At 47.5% G+C, this 17,299-nt stretch overlaps 1 long non-coding RNA gene across 4 annotated transcripts in view; it reads left to right on the plus strand.

Moving 5' to 3' along the window:
• LOC311606026 overlaps positions 1-17,299 on the plus strand; it is a 46,166-nt gene that overhangs the window by 16,098 nt on the left and 12,769 nt on the right. Inside the window, exons 1-2 of one of the 4 annotated variants that reach the window (XR_014782168.1) lie at positions 8,566-8,640; positions 10,164-10,310. The exons of 1 other annotated variant lie outside the window; for it this stretch is intronic. This is a non-coding gene — a long non-coding RNA (uncharacterized lncRNA). Of the gene's footprint in view, positions 1-8,553; positions 8,641-9,681; positions 10,048-10,163; positions 10,311-17,299 lie in introns of those variants that run through there. 2 more of the 4 variants (XR_014782169.1, XR_014782167.1) reach the window with 2 other exon arrangements.

The following is a 17,299-nucleotide window of genomic DNA, read 5'->3' on the forward strand; positions in this document are numbered from 1 at the left end:
GCCATGGTGCCGTGCTCTGTTTGGACTTTGTTTGACTTTATTTTATTGATGTCTTGAAGCCGGCCTGCTTTTTAGGAAGAAAGCGATGAGGTGACCACTGTTTTCCTCAGTGGGTCGGTCTGGGCAAAGCCATATACAGTGAACGGTCATGAATAAGAAAAGCCAGTGTTCTGCAGAGGAGCAGCCTCAAAGGGACGTAGTTCTGAGTTTTCTGATCCTCCTGGCCAGCTGCTGGCAGGACCCTCCAGGAGGGATACAGTTTTCTAAGGTGCTCTACTGTGTCTATCTCACTCAGGGGCAAAACCAGTCCTTCATCATCACCAGGTGGGGCTCTAGGTGAGACAGGTTGACAAAAGAGCTAAGTCATGCCTTACAAGATGGACCTTGGAGTGAAAAGTGAAGCAGAGATGTGTGAATGTTTTGGTGATATAACTTTCAGTTATGATACTTGCTATGGGTATGTTCTATCCAAGATCATAGGTGTGGGCGATTGAGTAATCCCCCAATGCATTGCAATCTACCCGGTGACGGTGACTCTCAGCAGTGCCATCTTGCCCAGAGAACTACAAGTTCCAGCATTCTTTGCGCATGGTCCTCAGGGTATAGTTTCTGTTGAAAGAGAAATCCTGGAGGTTCTCCCTGGTTCCCCTAGAAAGGCACCTCCTTAACTTCTGGCAAATGGGAATGTGGCCACCCAGCCTGATCTCAGGAACATTCTCTATTTAGTAGTTAGGGGAGACCTTTTTGATTCTGGTGGCTTCTTTACAGCCTGATGAGACAGGACACTTAAGACCTCTGGCAGAGTGTGGTCTCGCCGCTCATTCATTCAGCCAGGGACCAGATCTCTGGCAAGAGTGAAGTTTTTGTCAGATGGGAGCCATGGAGTGAATTGTAAAAAGTGAAACCAGATGTTCTTTCCTCCAGTTGCTCCAAATACGTGCAGAGACTTGGGGGAGGAGACTGTAAAAATGTCATAGTTCTTGGGTCCCAAGGCCCAGATTTATGCACCCGGTAACCCTGCACCGTAAATCCACCACCCTTGAGGGAGTGTCAGCTTCCGAAGGGGCAGGCCCAGCTGTGGGGTTGGCCCAAGGAAGCTGACGGATGGCGCTGGAAGGATGTGGGTAGGAAGCATGGGACTGGGGAGTCGTCTGCCTGGGAATGGAGATTGCTTTTCAAGAATTTTCAAGTGGGCAAAAGAGTTTACAAGGTTGGCTGGGACACTGGCCTTCTGAGATGATAAGCCAAACTCTTTTACATTTTTGTGGGGGAAGCTAGAGAGAGAGACACATGAGAGCTTCCTGGGAACAGCGCTCACACGCACAGCACTTTGGTTGAAGTCCCGGAAGGGGAAATGAGGAGAAGGGTGGGCCAGACCTCAGAAGCCAGGGAGGCTTGGATGCATCTTGAGTGCCATGGAGACAAACTCAAAGTGGTTACTCCGTGGAGAGAATAGATGCCAGGGATGCTGGTGAGAACGTAGGGGCTATGATACAGTGCAGGCTTCCGGTGACAGGGGCCGGGATGAGGTGGACGTTGGGGCTTGGAGTGTAGTTGGTCAGAGGTCAGTATACCTCTGTGGTTTCTGACATGGAGACAACGAAGGATGCCATCGAGGCAGGGAATCCTGGAGAAGGATGGAATTTGTTGAAGGGAAGAAAGAAAGAAAGAAAAAAAAAAAGGTTTGGTCCTGGGTATGTTGGGTTAGAAATCCTTACAGGCATCCATGTGGACATTTTTAAACAAGCAGGGACGAAGGCTTGAAGACAAAGCAAGAGGTCAGGGCTGTAATACAAACTTGTGAACCATAGGACAGGAGATGAAAGTGGAATTATGCTATTGTCTGAAAAAAAATCTAGAAGTGGAACTTTCTGATGGGCTACTCAGCTCTCTTCTGCTGTTGACGCTGTCTCTGTGGCCAGCCACCTTCTGCCTCGACATGCCACTCTCCCAGGGCATGAATGAACATACTCAGGCTACTGCCATTCATGTGTGCCATCGGTCCTTAATCTTTAGAGTTGAAACAAGAAGTAGAGCTTCCTATTACATGGCCAGAAAGCGTCTTGACTTTAGCAAGCAGAATTTTTACATTATTTTACTTTTTTATTTTATTTTATTTTTTTATCATCTGGCTCAGATTTTCTGCCTTCTTAACATTCTTCCAGCTGTTTGACTTTTTTTTTGTTTTTTTGCAGTAGGGACAACCTTATTATTTATTATTAACTCTGCATGAATGATTAGCCTTTTTTCTCTCGTCCATATTGTTTAAAGTGTCCCACAAGCGTCTTGTACATTCTAATAGCTAGGTCTGACTGTTGACTTTACAAACTATTTCTAGGTATTTGTCTAGCCAGCTGATGGCCAGGCATTACCAGTCACCATGGCAGTGCTTAGATTGTCCCTTCCTCTGCTCATGGGCAAGGACACAGGCTGTGGTCTCCCATTCCATTCACCCTTCTGCCTCATGAAATTTCCATTTTATGCAGCAACTATGTTTTCCGTTTGTTCTAATTAAATAGTAGCAAATGTTCAGTTCTGTCAATTCTTCATATACATCGACTCAGGCAGCCTTCGCCCTCCCCCAGGGGAAGCTGAAAACAGATGCAAGCACATATTGTAGAGTTAAACAGTGCGCTTGTGTGACTGACGCCAGGACAGATGCACTGGGACAGCTGGATGTCACCCTGGCTGTGGAGTGTGTGTGTGTGTGTGTGTGTGTGTGTGTGTGTGTGTGAGTGGTCTAATGTGGAACCCTGCCTGGCTTACTCTCTTTGGCCCCAGGATGACACTCTGTTCCACCTGTGAGCACCCATCCCCTCTTGAGCCCACAAATCCCAAGGGCAGGGGTGGGGGAGGGGGTGGGGGAGGGGGAGGGGGATCATCTGCAGCCTCTACTGCTATCTTGTTTGGCCTTTGTAGATTATCTGGATCACTCCCAAGACTGGATCTTCAATTTCCTCTCCCCTGTGGGAGCCTTCTCACAGATGACTGGAAGGCAACTTAGACGTAAGAGCCAAAAGGATCCTGCCTCGCCCCCTTTGCCTTTAATTTTAAGGAAACATCTTACTAAGTTTCCATGCTGGCCTCGAACTCAAGGCCTTGTACTCAAGACCTGCTTCTGCTCCCAAGACACACCGAGGTAGAGGTGAGGTCTAGCTGTAATTCTAACTGCAAAATTGTGGGTTCTTTTCCCAAAATCCATCCCATCCTTGGTCAACTTTCCCTCATGACCTCATGTCCTAACGTAGGTGACTTCATCACTTCCTAAACTAATTACCAGACAAGGAGAATGAAATTAACAGAACTGTTTCAGACTAGTCAGGATTTATTTACTGATACTGGGGACGAGGTCAATCTTTCCTCATAATCTGACTCTGCAACAATGCAGGGAGCTGAAGTAAACTGGGTCTTTTATTACAAATAAGAAGTTTTAAATGTGTGGGGCTTGAGGGATAGTTTAATTGGTAGAGTGCTTGCTATAGCTGCATGGGGACCAGTATCAAGGGAAAAGTCATGCACTGTATCTCTAAACCTAGCATTAATGGCAGGGGTAACATCCTCAGAGCTCACTAGCTAGCCGGTCTAGCCAATTGGTGTGCTCTAGGCTCAGTGGGGAACAGGAAAGGAGGGAATTTGATGTCAGCCTCTTGCCTCCATGCTCATGCGTACACATTGCACATGGATACACACAATCACACAATACAACATGCACAATGAAGATGGTGGTAGTGGTGATGATGATAGCTCAACAAGTAAAGGCATTTTCTGCCATTCCTGGGACCTCATAGTAGAAGGACATAACCCCTATAAGTTGTCCTCTGACTTCTCTGTATGCATCCCTGTGCAACCATGTATAAACACACACACACACACACACACACACACACACACACACACACACACTAAAAATAATAACATGTGATTGATAGCCAATCAACACTGTCTGCTGTAGTGACCATGCCATACACTGTATGGAGCTTAATGGTCTGTCTTCTAAAAATTAGTGATTTTCCCTGCTGCCGTCTTTTTTCTCCTGAACTGTATCCTAAGGTTTCTGTCATGTTATGAAGGGAGAGGGAGCAAATACACGTACGTGTTCAGTCTGCCATGTGTTTAGTTGGTGGCCCTTTAGCCGTTGTTCCCCTTCTCTTCTCTTCCTTTACCTCCCCTCCCCATCGCTCCCCTCCCCTCCCCATGGCTCCCCACCCCTCCCTTTCCTTCCCTTTCTTTTCTTTTCTTTCTGAGACAATGTCTCTCACTGTAGCCAGGGATGGCCTGAAACTTACAACATAACCCAGATTGTCCTTGAACTCACGAAGTCCTATGGGCCAAATCTCCCAAGTGCTGGAATAGCCTTTGTCTTTCAAACTGTGGGTTATTACCTATAAGTAAATGGGGCCCAGAATTTTAAAACAACGCAACAGAGTAGAATACCAAGTGGTATTTATTATGGACTGTAAAAGTAAATATTTCATAAAAACAGTTGCTTCAGTTGCATGTGTATGTCTGTACTGGATGGTGACCTACAGTGTGGTTTTTGCTATGAGCTACATTTTTAAAAGTTTGGGGCCTGGAAAGATGGCTCAATAATTAAAGCTCTCCCTGTCATAGAGTTCACCATTTTCTGACACTGAATTTGGAACTTGACTAAGATCTGCTTCTGATCAGTGACAGCATCCTGGTGTCCTGTTGCCATTAACTGAAGGCTAAAGGCCAGTTAATTCATAGGAAGGAAAGGTATATTTAGCTCCCAGTTCCGAAGGCTGAGACTTGCAATATCCAAGTGCCAGCCCCTGCTGGGGGCCATCTTGATGCCTCATTGTAACACTGTAGAAAGCAACACAGGGGATGCACAGAAGGTGTGCTAACTCTGCCTGCCACCACCTTTCATTTGAGACAGATCTTATGCAGCCTAGGCTGGCCTGGAACTTGCTATGTACCTTAGGCTATCCCTTAGGCTACTACTTACTTCCTGATTCTCCTGTGTGTTATGTCCCACGTGCAGGGATTAACATGTATATCCCAACACGTCCAGTGTCCTCTGTCTTATCAAACTATGAATCCCACTGTGGAGCTTCGATGTCCTCAAATCTTAACTATCTTCCAAAGGACTCATGGCCAAAAGACCTCCAAGCACATGAGCTTCTTGTATTTGGAGACCCACAGGAGCTGGTTCACAGAATGTGTGAAGCTTTGCGTTCAGGAGCACCTATACACACCCCCAAGGGGCTGCCTTTCCCATGGGCCAAGAGCCTAGGATGAGAAGATGCTGGGCTTCTGTTGAGTTTCAAACAGCAAAGCGGGAGCTTCAAAGAGCAGTAGGACCTTGGCTTGCCAGCAAGGCTTAGCTCCATCTTGCCCTTGAAAGGCAGGTAGGTGTGCTGAGAAATTCTGCTGTGTGTCTTTCTTGTGCCTGGAGGTTTTCAGAAAGTGAAAGCATCCTTCTGTAAATGAATGTGTTGAGAATCAGAATGTGGTTTGATTGGGAAGGTCTTCATTGTCTATGTGAGGTCATTCTCAGCTGCTCTGGTGGACACGCCTGAATCCTGAACCCCTCTGTATCATAGGGCTACTGTGGCTCTTCAGAGACTCAGCCGCTTCTTCTGTCTTGACATCCATCTTAACCTGTAATTTCTGTAAATCTCTATCTGCTTCCTCCAACGTTTTTTCTCTTCTCTCTCCCTCTCCCTTGCTCCCTCCCTCCCTCTCTCCCTCCCTCTTTCTCTGAGACTGTGTATGAGTATTTACATAATTATATATGATGTATAATATTATATATGTATATTATATATGTATTGTGTATATGGATATTTTGTCTGCTTGTCTGTGCATTGTTCATGTGCCTGGTGCCCTTCGATCCTCTGGGACTGGAGTTACAAATGATTGTGAGCCTTCATGTGGGTTCTGGGACTTGAACCTGGGTCCTCTGAAAAAGCAGGCAGTGCTTTTAACTTTTGAGCCATCTCTCTAGCTTCCTCTCACTTTTGGACTTACCCAATTATATCTTGATGCTCCCCTTCCTACGGCTTCTGTTTTGCTCATTATTTTCTTTTTGGTCTCCCTTCAAATTTATCACACTCCGCTGGCCCCCACCCAGTGCAGAGTTCTCCGTCCATCTTTGTGCAAAGGCTTCACCTTCTTCCTGGGCACTCACTGCTAAGACCAAGATGAGATAGAAGAGACTTCAGAGTCAGTGGGCAGTGGAGGTTACTTCCAGGGCCTGTTTTGTCCAAAATTTTCATCATACATTCCCAACATGACGTCATAAAGGTCACACTTTACCAAGTACATTGGTTCCTCAAAGCTGAAAGACAACTGTACATTTAGGGTACCAGAAGCAGATTCCTAGAGCACCCTGGAAGGCAAGGGCATGGACTGATTCTTCACTTAAGTGGGAAAATGAATTGCACAAGTCCAGAACAGGGTAGGTACAGCTGATTGCTTCAGCTAAAAGTAGGGTGAAAAGGAGACATCTATAGTTAGAGCCCCAGATGCTTTCTCAGAGCATAGTTGAGATGGAACAGTGTTCAAGAACTACAAGGCTTGGCAGGAGATGGGCTGATCATGCACCACACCAAGAGGAGCAGAATCATGAGCCTCTGTCCAGAGCTACCAGGTGGGAAGAACTGGGCGTGGCAAGCGAGGTGGGCACAAGGACATGCCCACTTTTCAAGCATTGTGGAGAAGTCAGACCCTTGGCTCTAAGAGTTTTTCACCCTTTTACTGAAAAGCTGTATTTGGCAACAGGCAAAACCATCTAAAAATGGAGCAGGCTCCTCCTTGGGGAAGTGTGTACCTCTTCTTAGAAAAACAATGATGAATTGGTACATTCTTTCAGAAGAAATTAAAGAATTTGTATGTAGTTGAAGAAGATGCTGGTAACACTGTGTGTGCGGGTGTACATGCAGGAGCAGGTATGTGTGGCCGCCAGAGGTCAAGGTCATATGTCTTCTCCAATCACTGTCTCCTTATTCTTTTGTAAGTAGCACATTTTGAACCCTATTTTTTTTTTGTTAATCCCAATTATATCCATGTGTTTATTTGTTCAATATGTAGCCTAGGCTATCCTTAAACTCATTCACTTCCTCTCTTTACCTTTTCTTTTTTTCTTAAGCACTTTTAAAAAATTAAGCGCATATGTGTATCTCTGAGTGTGGCTTTGTATATGCTGAGTGCAAGGCTGGAGGCGGCCAGAAGAGAGCTTTGGATCCTTGGAACTGGAGTTACATGCACTTGTGATCCTCCTGACATGGGTGCCTTTAGCAGCCGAGCCATCTCTCCAGCCTTTCCTATTTTTTGAGGCAGGGTTTTTTCACTGAACCCGAAGCACACTGATACAGTTAGAATGGTGGACCAGAAAGCTCCAGGCATCTGCCTGCTCCCCCCCCCCCCCCCTTCCCCAGCACTGAGATTACAGGTGCATGCCACCACACCTGGCTTTTATGTGGGTGCTGGAGACCCGGACTCAAGGCTTCAAGCTTGCATAGCAAGCACTTTATCAGCTGAGTTATCTCCACAGTCCCCAGTGATAAGTTCTTATGGCTAATATCGGTTGGAAACCGTGATGATACCTAATATTCACATAACACTTATTCTTCGCTGAGGACAAGGTACTCAATGCTTTATCCGCGTTATCTTAACCCTTACAGCAGCATTCTTGAGTTTGCTGCTGTGATTGCTACCATGTTAGAGTTCAGAGAAGTAAGGAATGAACCTAAACACTGTGATAAAGAATAAATTGTCTATGGTAAGTAGGACGAAGCACCTAACAACGCAGAGTCCCTTTGGTGTTTAACACGGGCTGTGGAGGCTGAAGTGGAAGCAGATCACACATTTCAGGATGGTTTCTCATTTGCAGCAGTATAGTTGGGGTGGGTGGGTGGGGGGACAAGTCAGAGAGGTTCCAGGCAATGTGGAAGAGCTGTCTTCTTTATCCAGGCGGAGTTAGTTTTCAAAACAAACAAGTAAGATAAGTCCTGTAACTATTTGCTCAATGGAACATTTTAGCCAAAGCTACAAGCATCAGTTAGAGTTTTTATTTACAGCAGCAGTGAGATAGGCAATGAGAATGCTCAGTCCACCACCATTTCTGGTGTTAACAGCCGACGTTAGCTCAGTATTTGACACGTTGGAAGAACTGGACTCCTTTTATAGTTTGTATAAATATAAATGTTGTCAATGAACCCCAAGACCAATGTTACAGAAAATTAGAAGGCCTCCCAATGACAGCCAGGTCCTCGGTGCTCTCTGTCACTGCATTCTCACTGAGGGATGGGTCTACCCAAGCCTCCAGCTTAGAGGCTCCTGGAGCCGTTTTTGAGTTAAGTCAGGAAACTAAAGGAAGAGAGAGGAGAAGTCCCAGGGACAGCGTGTGAAGGCCAAAGGCACAGAATCAGGGCCTTCGACCCCAAGGCTCCATGAGGGAGGGAGAGTTGACAATGAAAGAATTGAGAATCGTGTTCCACAGTCACTTGACCAAGAAACATCGGCCTTGAGAACAGATTCAAGCACTGGATGGAGCAGGGGGTGGGGGGGTGGGGGGTGGGACACTAGCCAAAGTCTTAGGTCACCTGCTACTTAGGCCAGAGGAAAGGAGCTCTTCTCAACCGGTTTTAAATGAGACTGGGTGCTGGGAAGGAGGTAAGCACAAGCCCCCCCCACCCCCAACCCCCCCAACCCCCAGCCCCGGTTCAGCCTGTGCTTGTTGGCTGGGTGGAAAGCTCAGTGCTAGCACTGGTAAGCTGTCACCTTCAGCTTGACACTTTAATCAGCCCAGGCCTTTTGGATCAGAGCCTGTCTTATGAAGGTCTTCCAATCCGGTGACTGTGAATTAGGGCTGTCCCCCAGGGGCTTGGGAAAAGAAACGAGTGACCAGACTGCACCAGACCTTTGCCTACTGTCTCCCAGTGACCTGCACCCAGGCCAGGCCCAACCCCGACCCAGGCTCTAGTTAGAGGTCGGAGCCTTCTCCTTGTAGAACCTTTGGTAAAATAGAAAGAGACACCTGGGCAGGAGGAGAGGCAGAGGGCCACTCCTGGCTGCCGCTGGGGCCCTCAGAACATGCAGCTGCGGAGGCAGGGGATTGTTGGGCTCTTGTTTGTCTGCCTTCTTACCTCGGAGCGGGGCGTTTGATAGATACAGAGCCTAGAGGCTGGTCTCAGAACTGGGTCACCTCACACACCAGCACAACTACGTGTCAGTGTCCTGTTTGCTGGGATCAGGTTTCCTCCTTCCTTGTCAAACCCAGTGGTGCCCCCAGGCTGCTGGCAGCTCCCAGGCGCTTCTTTGTCCTAGACTTCCAGGAGGCCAAGGAGCGAAGTGACACAAAGGGCAGAGTGCCCGAGCTCCCCACCCGCTCTCTGCACAGCCGCGCTGGTTCTGCTGGTTCTCCCGGGGGTCCTGGGCCCAAGGAGGGTCATGAGACAGTAGGGATGAGACCTGCGCAGCCACCGCCCAACCAAGCCAAGAGCTACACTGAAGATTGGAGGGTGCCGCCCCTTCCACCACCCTGGGTCTTTCCAACTTGTATTTCTGCTGACGCTGAAGTCCTGTGCTTTGCCTTTAGAGACACCCTGTAATTGAAAGGAGAGAGGGGAGAGGGGGAAAAAATCCTGCTTGCTGCCTGGGCTCCCAGACAGACACTTGCTGCCCTCTAACGGCTCCTGCCTGTGAGTTTCTAGGCTGGACTGGCACAGGGAGCAGGCCTTCCTTCCTGCAGAGTCTGCGGTGGTGGTTTCCTTCCCTCTGGTTAGCAAGCCCTTTTCCCTACAACTGCTGAGAGAGCCAGCCGTTTCTCATCACAAGGAAAAGATGTCAAAAGGCGAGCAGTTCTGGTGTGGTTGGCTCAGAGAGAAAAGACTGGGCTCAACATTTCATTGCTGAACCCGAAATAACCCATCCTAGCGTTTGTGTGGCCTCAACGACTCTGCTGACTTCGAAAGGGACAGCTCCTCCAGGCTTTCTGCCCTGTTGCAGTCCTTAGCAGCTTCCTATGTTGAGAAAGGAAAAAGCACAAATGCTCTGGCAAGGGCCAGCAATCGTCAGCAGGTTGTGCACACAAAGGGGCTTCCTTTTCCTGCCGTGTGATGGCGGGGGGGGGGGCGGGGGCAGGGTGGGGAGAGAAGCCATAGACAAGGGGGTTCCCTCCTCTGACCTTTTCTTAGGATCCCCAAGAACCAACAACTCCAAAGGCAAACACGGACCTCTGGACGAAACATCTGCTGAGTGGATACTTGAAGACCTGGAGACATAGCTTGGACAGTGTCCAGTTCTGTGTAGAGAGGAACCAGGCACTGAGTCAGGGGACAAAGGTCAGAGGTCTGGGAGGAAAACCAGGACACATGTCTGTTTTGGTAGTTAGGAAGCTTGGCCCCAGACAGAGTGGAAACAAGCTGAGAGAGGGACGGGGCTTTTGCTCCTATCTGCTGCTTCGAGCTAGCCCAGGAGACCGCTGCTGTGAATGTGCTCTGTAATTGGCTGAGGAGAAAGGAGGATGCGCAGCTTAGGGCCCTTGAGTTTTGAACCATGGGTAGAGAGAGGCTTCTTGGGGAAAAGTGTATTCTTGAGGCGGGGTGCAGAATGCATCTTCTTCAGCTTTTGTGAACTTGAGGCTTGGTGGTCTCTGAGGGATTGAGGGCCACCGATGAGCCAGGGGGTTCCATGAGGAGTTCTGTGGGGTGCTCCAAACCACTGTTCTCCTCTGCAAGGTGGAGAAGTGATGGGAGTGGCAGGAAGCGGAGCCACTGGGCTGGAATTGGAATGAATGGGCATCAGTTTTACAAGGAGGTTAAGGGCCCACCCCTTCTGAGTTTCTCTTCCAGGAAAGGGAAAAGAAGGACTTACTTTTTTTTTTTTTTAATCCAGAGCTTAGGTTGCAGAAATTTGCCATTGGGAAATGAGTATATTTTTACCTTTCAGCTACTCAGTTGTGTAGAATCAACTTCTTCTTCTTTTCTTTTCTCATAATCCTGAACAAGCCTGAAAAAAAAAATGAAGTTAAAGGCCCAATGTGGTGGTGCACGCCTTTAAGCCCAGTACTTGGGAGGCAGAGGCAGGTGGATCTCTGTGAGTTCAAAGATAGACTGGTCTACACAATGAGTTCCAGGACAGGCAGAGCAAATAGTGAAACCCTGTCTCAAACAACAACAACAAAAATAATTAAGCTAAATTTTTAAAAAGTAAGTCTCTCTCTCTCTCTCTCTCTCTCTCTCACACACACACACACACACACACACACACACACACAGAGAGAGAGAGAGAGAGAGAGAGAGAGAGAGAGAGAGAGAGAGAGAGAGAGAGAGAGAACTCATCTGAAATTCTGGCTTCTGGTTGCCTGAAATGGTGCTCTTTTGTCTGCAGATGTTACCAGCTTTGGAAGCAGTTAAGAGCCTGGTGTGCAATTGCATGAGCCTACCAGGGCCCATGGCCTCTTCCATCTCAGTTGTGAAGGGCTAGTTGAGTCAACGGTCAGGCCAGCTTTCAGTGTTGGCTTATTCAAGGGTGTAGAGTAGAGAGAAATAAGAAATATGGCTTCCACTTTGAGACTTGGATTGCTTTATCATCACCTCCTGCTTCTAAGCTCCAGTTGGAACATGGTATACCGTGATTCTAGAAAAAGCCATTTTCCATTTTATTCAGCCAGGAGCCCTTTTGTCTTCCAGCACTTTACACAATGTGACTTCAACCCTGGGGTGTATACATATGTCCCCAAAGCTGTGCGCGTGTATAGACTGATGCTCATTTGCTCTCATTTGGTGGGGTGAGGCAATGTTTGTTTGTTTTTTAAATTTTGTTTAGGGTAAAATCCAAAGTTGATGACAGGCCCTGGGCTTGGATGTTCTGTTTAAAACAAAGGAGTGTAAGCAGAAGGCGGCAAGAGGTTCTCTTATGGAATTATTGTGTGTTTCACGATGCACTGGGATGGAATCTGGGGAGGCCCCTGTACATGCTAGGCATGTCTTCTCACCCTCTCAGTGCTGGAGAGGTCTTTAAACCTTTGAAATGTCATGATTCTTGGTTTAATGTTCTCACTCACCGTGGCTAGAAGAAGCCAGTAAGACAGAAGCACCTTATGTCCTGGGGACAATGGCACCTCACAGGAGGGCTTCATCAGAGCGTAGTGATCCTCTAGGGATACCTGGCACAAAAGAGGTCAGGAGAATCTCACCTGCCATTGCTTTTGTATGTGTGAGCACAGGTTTGCTCTGCAGCCCAGGCTGACTTCCTGTGTCCAGCTGTAAGCCTTGTTGCTTGATGTTTTCACACTGTTCGGTGGGCTTGAAGATGATAATACTGTTGTGTATTGATGATAAAACTCAGGATCTCTGGCCAGGGTTTTGGTGGTGGTGGTGGTGGTGGTGGTCCACACCTTTAATTCCAGCTCTCGGTAACAGAGGCAGGAAGAGCTCTGAATTCAAGGCCAGCCTGGTCTACAGAGTGAGTTCTAGGACAGCCAGGGCTACACAGAGAAACCCTGGTCCCCCAAAAACCACAAATCCAAACCTGAGGGTCTCACTAGAGGTGAAATGGCCCTCAGAGATGCACATGTTTGGACACTTGGTCCCCAGGTGGTGGTACTGCTTTGGGAGGCTCTAAAACCTTTAAGGGGAAGAAGGGCCTAGCTTGATGACGTCAGGTGAGAATGTATTTGAAGGTTGTACTCCGTTCCTCCCCTGTCCTTGGTCCCCGAGAGCAATGTCCATCCTTCCGTGCTCCCATCACCAAGACCCAGTTATTGGCTGCCATGTTTTCCCTGCTGGGGTGGGCTGTTTCCTCCCTCTCTTGAGATGCTCCCCTCTGGTTTTGGTCACAGCATCAAAGAACAACAAGGAACACAGCACACAAGCTCTCTGCCCCTGAGCCATACCTGCAAGTTGCAAGTCCCTGACTGGTGTTTGCCTTTCTGTATCTGGGAATGGAACCTGTGGTCTCATCCACTCTAGAGCGCCCTTCGATTGAGCTTGAGCTTGAACTCTGTGTTTCGGGGCATGTGTCCCATGCTAAAGCTAAGCCACTGCCTCAGGCCTCCCCACTCCTTCCTTTTTTTTTTTTTTTCCTTTTTGCAGAGCTAGGGGTGGGACCCAACGTCTTATTGGTGCTACACAGATATTCTACCACTGAGCCACGCCCTCTGCCAGACACATCACTTTATTTTTTTCATATTGTTATAAAAATGTATTATTGTTATTTGTAATTTTGTGTTTAAAAAAAAAAAGATATGTGTCTGCATGTTGGCATGTGCACATGTATGTAGGATCCCTTGGCGGAGCTGGAGTTACAGACTATGACCACTTGATGTGGGTGCCGGAAACCGGACTTGAGTCTTCTGGAATAGAACTCAGAGTGCTTGCTCTTAAGTGCAGAGTCATCCTTTAAGCCCTATATTTAAATATATTTTTTTTGGCTGGGTGGGTACATGTATGAACGTATGCATACTGGGGATGAAATTTTGCTATTTCTGTAGGCTTGTAGGGGAGTTAATGGGACTACAGACCTAAGCCGCTTTCTGGTGACGAACCGTCTCCGACAGTGTGTGGTTGCAGTGCTTAGTAAGTTTCTATCGAAGGAGCCGGACTAGCTCTTTTCCCTTCTTTTTCTTCTCTCTCCTGCTGTTCCTGACGATGGAGATGGAATCCGAGTCCTCATGCATGCTAGGCAAGTGCCGGCCTCAGCCCTGCACCTCCACTCCCAATTATTACCATCTTTGTATAGAAAGGCTGGATTCAAAGGACTGAATGGTGCTGAAATGTAAACTGGCTCCAGCGCACTCTTGGCTGCATTGGGGCTTGTGTGCTGGCGAGAGAGAAAGAATTAGCAGTGATCAAAGCGGAAAGAAAAGCTTTGCAAGAAAGTTGGGAGCAGCGAGAAAGGAGATCTAGGTCCCTTTGTAGAGAAAGCAGCTCAGATCGCAGCCTAGGAGTGTGTGAAAGGGGAGGCCGCGGTCGTGCTGGGTAAGAAGGAGACAAACTGGGATGCCAGCTCTGCGTGGGGCATCTGGCTGAGAACACATGCCCACGGAACCCCAGGCACATGGTGGAGAGACCTGCAGAGAGACAGTTTGGCAGTGAGTGGAAAGGGGGGCCTGCAGGGGCCCCAAACTGGGAACCAGTCCAAAGCCACCACCGGTCTGCCAAGGAGAGAGGGAACTTGGAATAACAGCAGGTAAAAACTCCTGATTAATGAATAAGCTGGGGGCTGGCTCAGGTGAGGGTGCACCTGTGATATATTTAATCCCTACAAAGCTGCACCCTGAGATCCCTCACACTGAAAACTGCAGGAAGAAAGCCTGGATTGTGCTGAACAGCCTTGGGGGAAGGCACTCTGATGGGGGCGGAGGAACGGGGAGAGGTTAACAAAGAAAAGCTGATTTGGATGTGGGGGGGGGGTGCACAGGGGGGGCTGTTCTTGCTCATGAGCAGAAGTGCCCATGAAGAAGAGAATCAGAGTTGCTTTCTATGTTTGGGTGCCAAATATGGGAAGAAGTTAACTGACTGTTGTACAAATTTATAGAGAAGGTTATCTTTCTGTTTTGTGGACTTTCTTGTCTATTTTTGTTTCCTTTTTTTTTCTCCTATAACAGTTTCTCAAACTTTTAAAGTGTGATATGCATTCAGAAAAATGCTAGAATCCTAACCATGTAGTTTGCTGAAAGCTGGCACATGCTCACTGCAAACAGCACACATGTTACATGTTACACGAGGAGCCTACCTCACACCTTTCCTAGCTTGGCCTACTTCATAGCCCAGCTCTTTTCTCTGCCTCTGTCCTGAGATCCAGCCTTGCACATACTAGGCAAGTGCCCTACCAATGAGTTACACTCCATCTCGAGGGGGAAGAATTAAATTGTGGTATCAGACACCACAATTTACCATAAATCTTATTGTTTAAACCATTCAAACAGTGTAAGTGTTCAGTGTTGTGGCAGAAATAATTTTACATTGTATAGCCATTACCACCATCTATCTCATCAACTTTTCTTTTTCTTTCTTTCTTTCTTTCTTTCTTTTTCCAGAAGAGGCTCTATACCCACACACACTAGTTTCTAATCCCTGTTGCTCCCAGCTCCCATCAGCCACCATCCTATTTCCTGTCTTAATGAGTTTGACTACTCCAAGGGCCTCACTTTACTGGAGGTCAGAGGACAACTTTCAGGAATTGGTTCTCTCCTTCAACCATGTCATTCCAAGGATGGAACTCTGGTCACCAGGCTTGGTGGCAAGCGTCTCTATCCACTGTGTCATTTGCAGCTTTTGGAGCAACCGCCTTCAGCTTCGTTGCTACATCTCTTTCCTTGTTCTTTATCATCGTGGAAGGTCTGTACCTTTGTGTTTGTCTCTTTGGCTTCAGCACCAACTTTCACTTGAAACTGAGTTGTGAAATTTGGTTTTTGTTGGTGTACTAATGTACCCCCCTCCCGGGTGTGTGTGTGTGTGTGTGTGTGTGTGTGTGTGTGTGTGTGTGTGTGTGTGTGTTTGTGTGTGTGTATTGTAATGCTAGAGATAGTTCCCATGCTGGGAACTCCTCCTTGTGGTGGGCCTGTTCATAAGCTAACACCCTTCTCAGTTTGAAGACCAGTTCAGTACCTTTATAATAGAGTACTTTGATCAGTTCAGTTATCCAGCTGATAAGCACCTGACTGATAAGATAGTGCATTCCCACAGCTCTGAACCAGTTTTTCCTGGGAACCCTCCATTCACAACAATTCACCTAAAATGAAAATACTGTTGGAATCGCCCTTATCACAACCCCGAGTGCCCTGCGGGTTACACACTGAATTATTTTTTAAAGCTGTATTTTCAGATTCCCGAGAAAGACACGTGACATGTGAACCAGGTGATCTTGTTTAGCTGAGCCCTTGGCCTCTACTCTCAGTGGATCTCTCTGAACTGTTTGGGTGAGCTTCAGCTCCTGCTCAGGAGAGAAGGTAGAGCCTGTCCTAACGTGGGCTGTGGAGGAAGCTGACTGTAGGACAGCCAGTACTTCCTCAGAGGAAGGAGGCTGGGGACAGAATGAGTGGCTGATGGTCTCAATGGCCCTCCCTAGGGCCACTAGGCTATGATGACACAGGCAGGGCAGATGTTCTGCCTGCTTTCTGGAATGCTGGGGTTGAATGTGTGCAATGGGAAAATGACATATGATGTGTGCAGGAGAAACCGGAGTCCTGGGTTTGAGTCTCTCCTCTGATTCTGGCACCACAGAGTGGGGTTTCTCCATTGGTGGAAATGACGTACCTGGAATCTGCAAAAACAAAAAACAAACAAACAACAACAACAACAACAACAAAAAACCCAAAGCAAAACCCCTAAAAAGAAACCAACACACAAACACACACACACACACACACACACACACACACACACACACACACACACACCAAAAACAAAACAAAAAAACAAAAAGAATAAAACAAAACAAAACACCAAAACAATTTTTAAAATATATTCATTGTAATTCCCATGAAATTTGGGGATCCAGATTGCTGCAGTTTTCTTTCTCAGGCAGATGGTTGTGGACCGAGAGCATTCATTAGAGAAGTGAGTGCACAGGTGTGGACAGTTTAGGCACTATCCTAAACTGCAGTCAGGCCTGTGGTACAGGCTTGAAATCCCAGCTACTCCCGACGCTGAGAGCAGGAGGACTGGAAGATGAGTCCCTGCCTGGGCTACAGAGGGTTAATTTGTTCTGTTCCCTACTAGATTTACTATTTATTTATTTATTTATTTATTTAAGCATTTTTCCCCCAGAAAGCTACCAGACCTCTGGGCCCCTCATCTTTCTGGGAAGTTTGTGGTACAGGACTGAGAGCAGATTTTGCCCGAATCCAAAATCAGCCCCATGGGTTTTATTTTGAGTGCTTTAAGCCATTTGAGATGATAAGCTTCAGCTCAAGGATAGTGCATGACGTGTGTGTGTGTGTGTGTGTGTGTGTGTGTGTGTGTGTGTGTAAACAAACATCCCAATAGAGGGCAGTAGAAGTTCTTTCCCGTGGCTGGGAGTCAGTGGGTTGTTATTAAGTCAGCTTCGTGCCACTGTAACCAATACATGAGCTAAATCTATCTAAGCAGAAGAAAGTTCACTGGGGCTCACGCTGTCGGAGGTCTCCGTTCACCACGCTGCCCCACTGCTTTGGGTCTGGAATGAGGCAGCAGCAGGGAGCACGGTGGAGCCAATCGGCTAAGCTTATGGGGTCTATGAAGGAGAGAGGTTGAAAATGCAGGAAGAAGAGAATGAAGGAAATGGGGGCAGGGTCTCAATATCTTCCCCAGGAGTGTGCACTAGTGACCATAATCCACTCACTGGG

The sequence above is a fragment of the Acomys minous genome (genome assembly GCF_964271855.1).
Source record: "Acomys minous genome assembly, chromosome: 9".
Lineage (NCBI taxonomy): Eukaryota > Metazoa > Chordata > Mammalia > Rodentia > Muridae > Acomys > Acomys minous.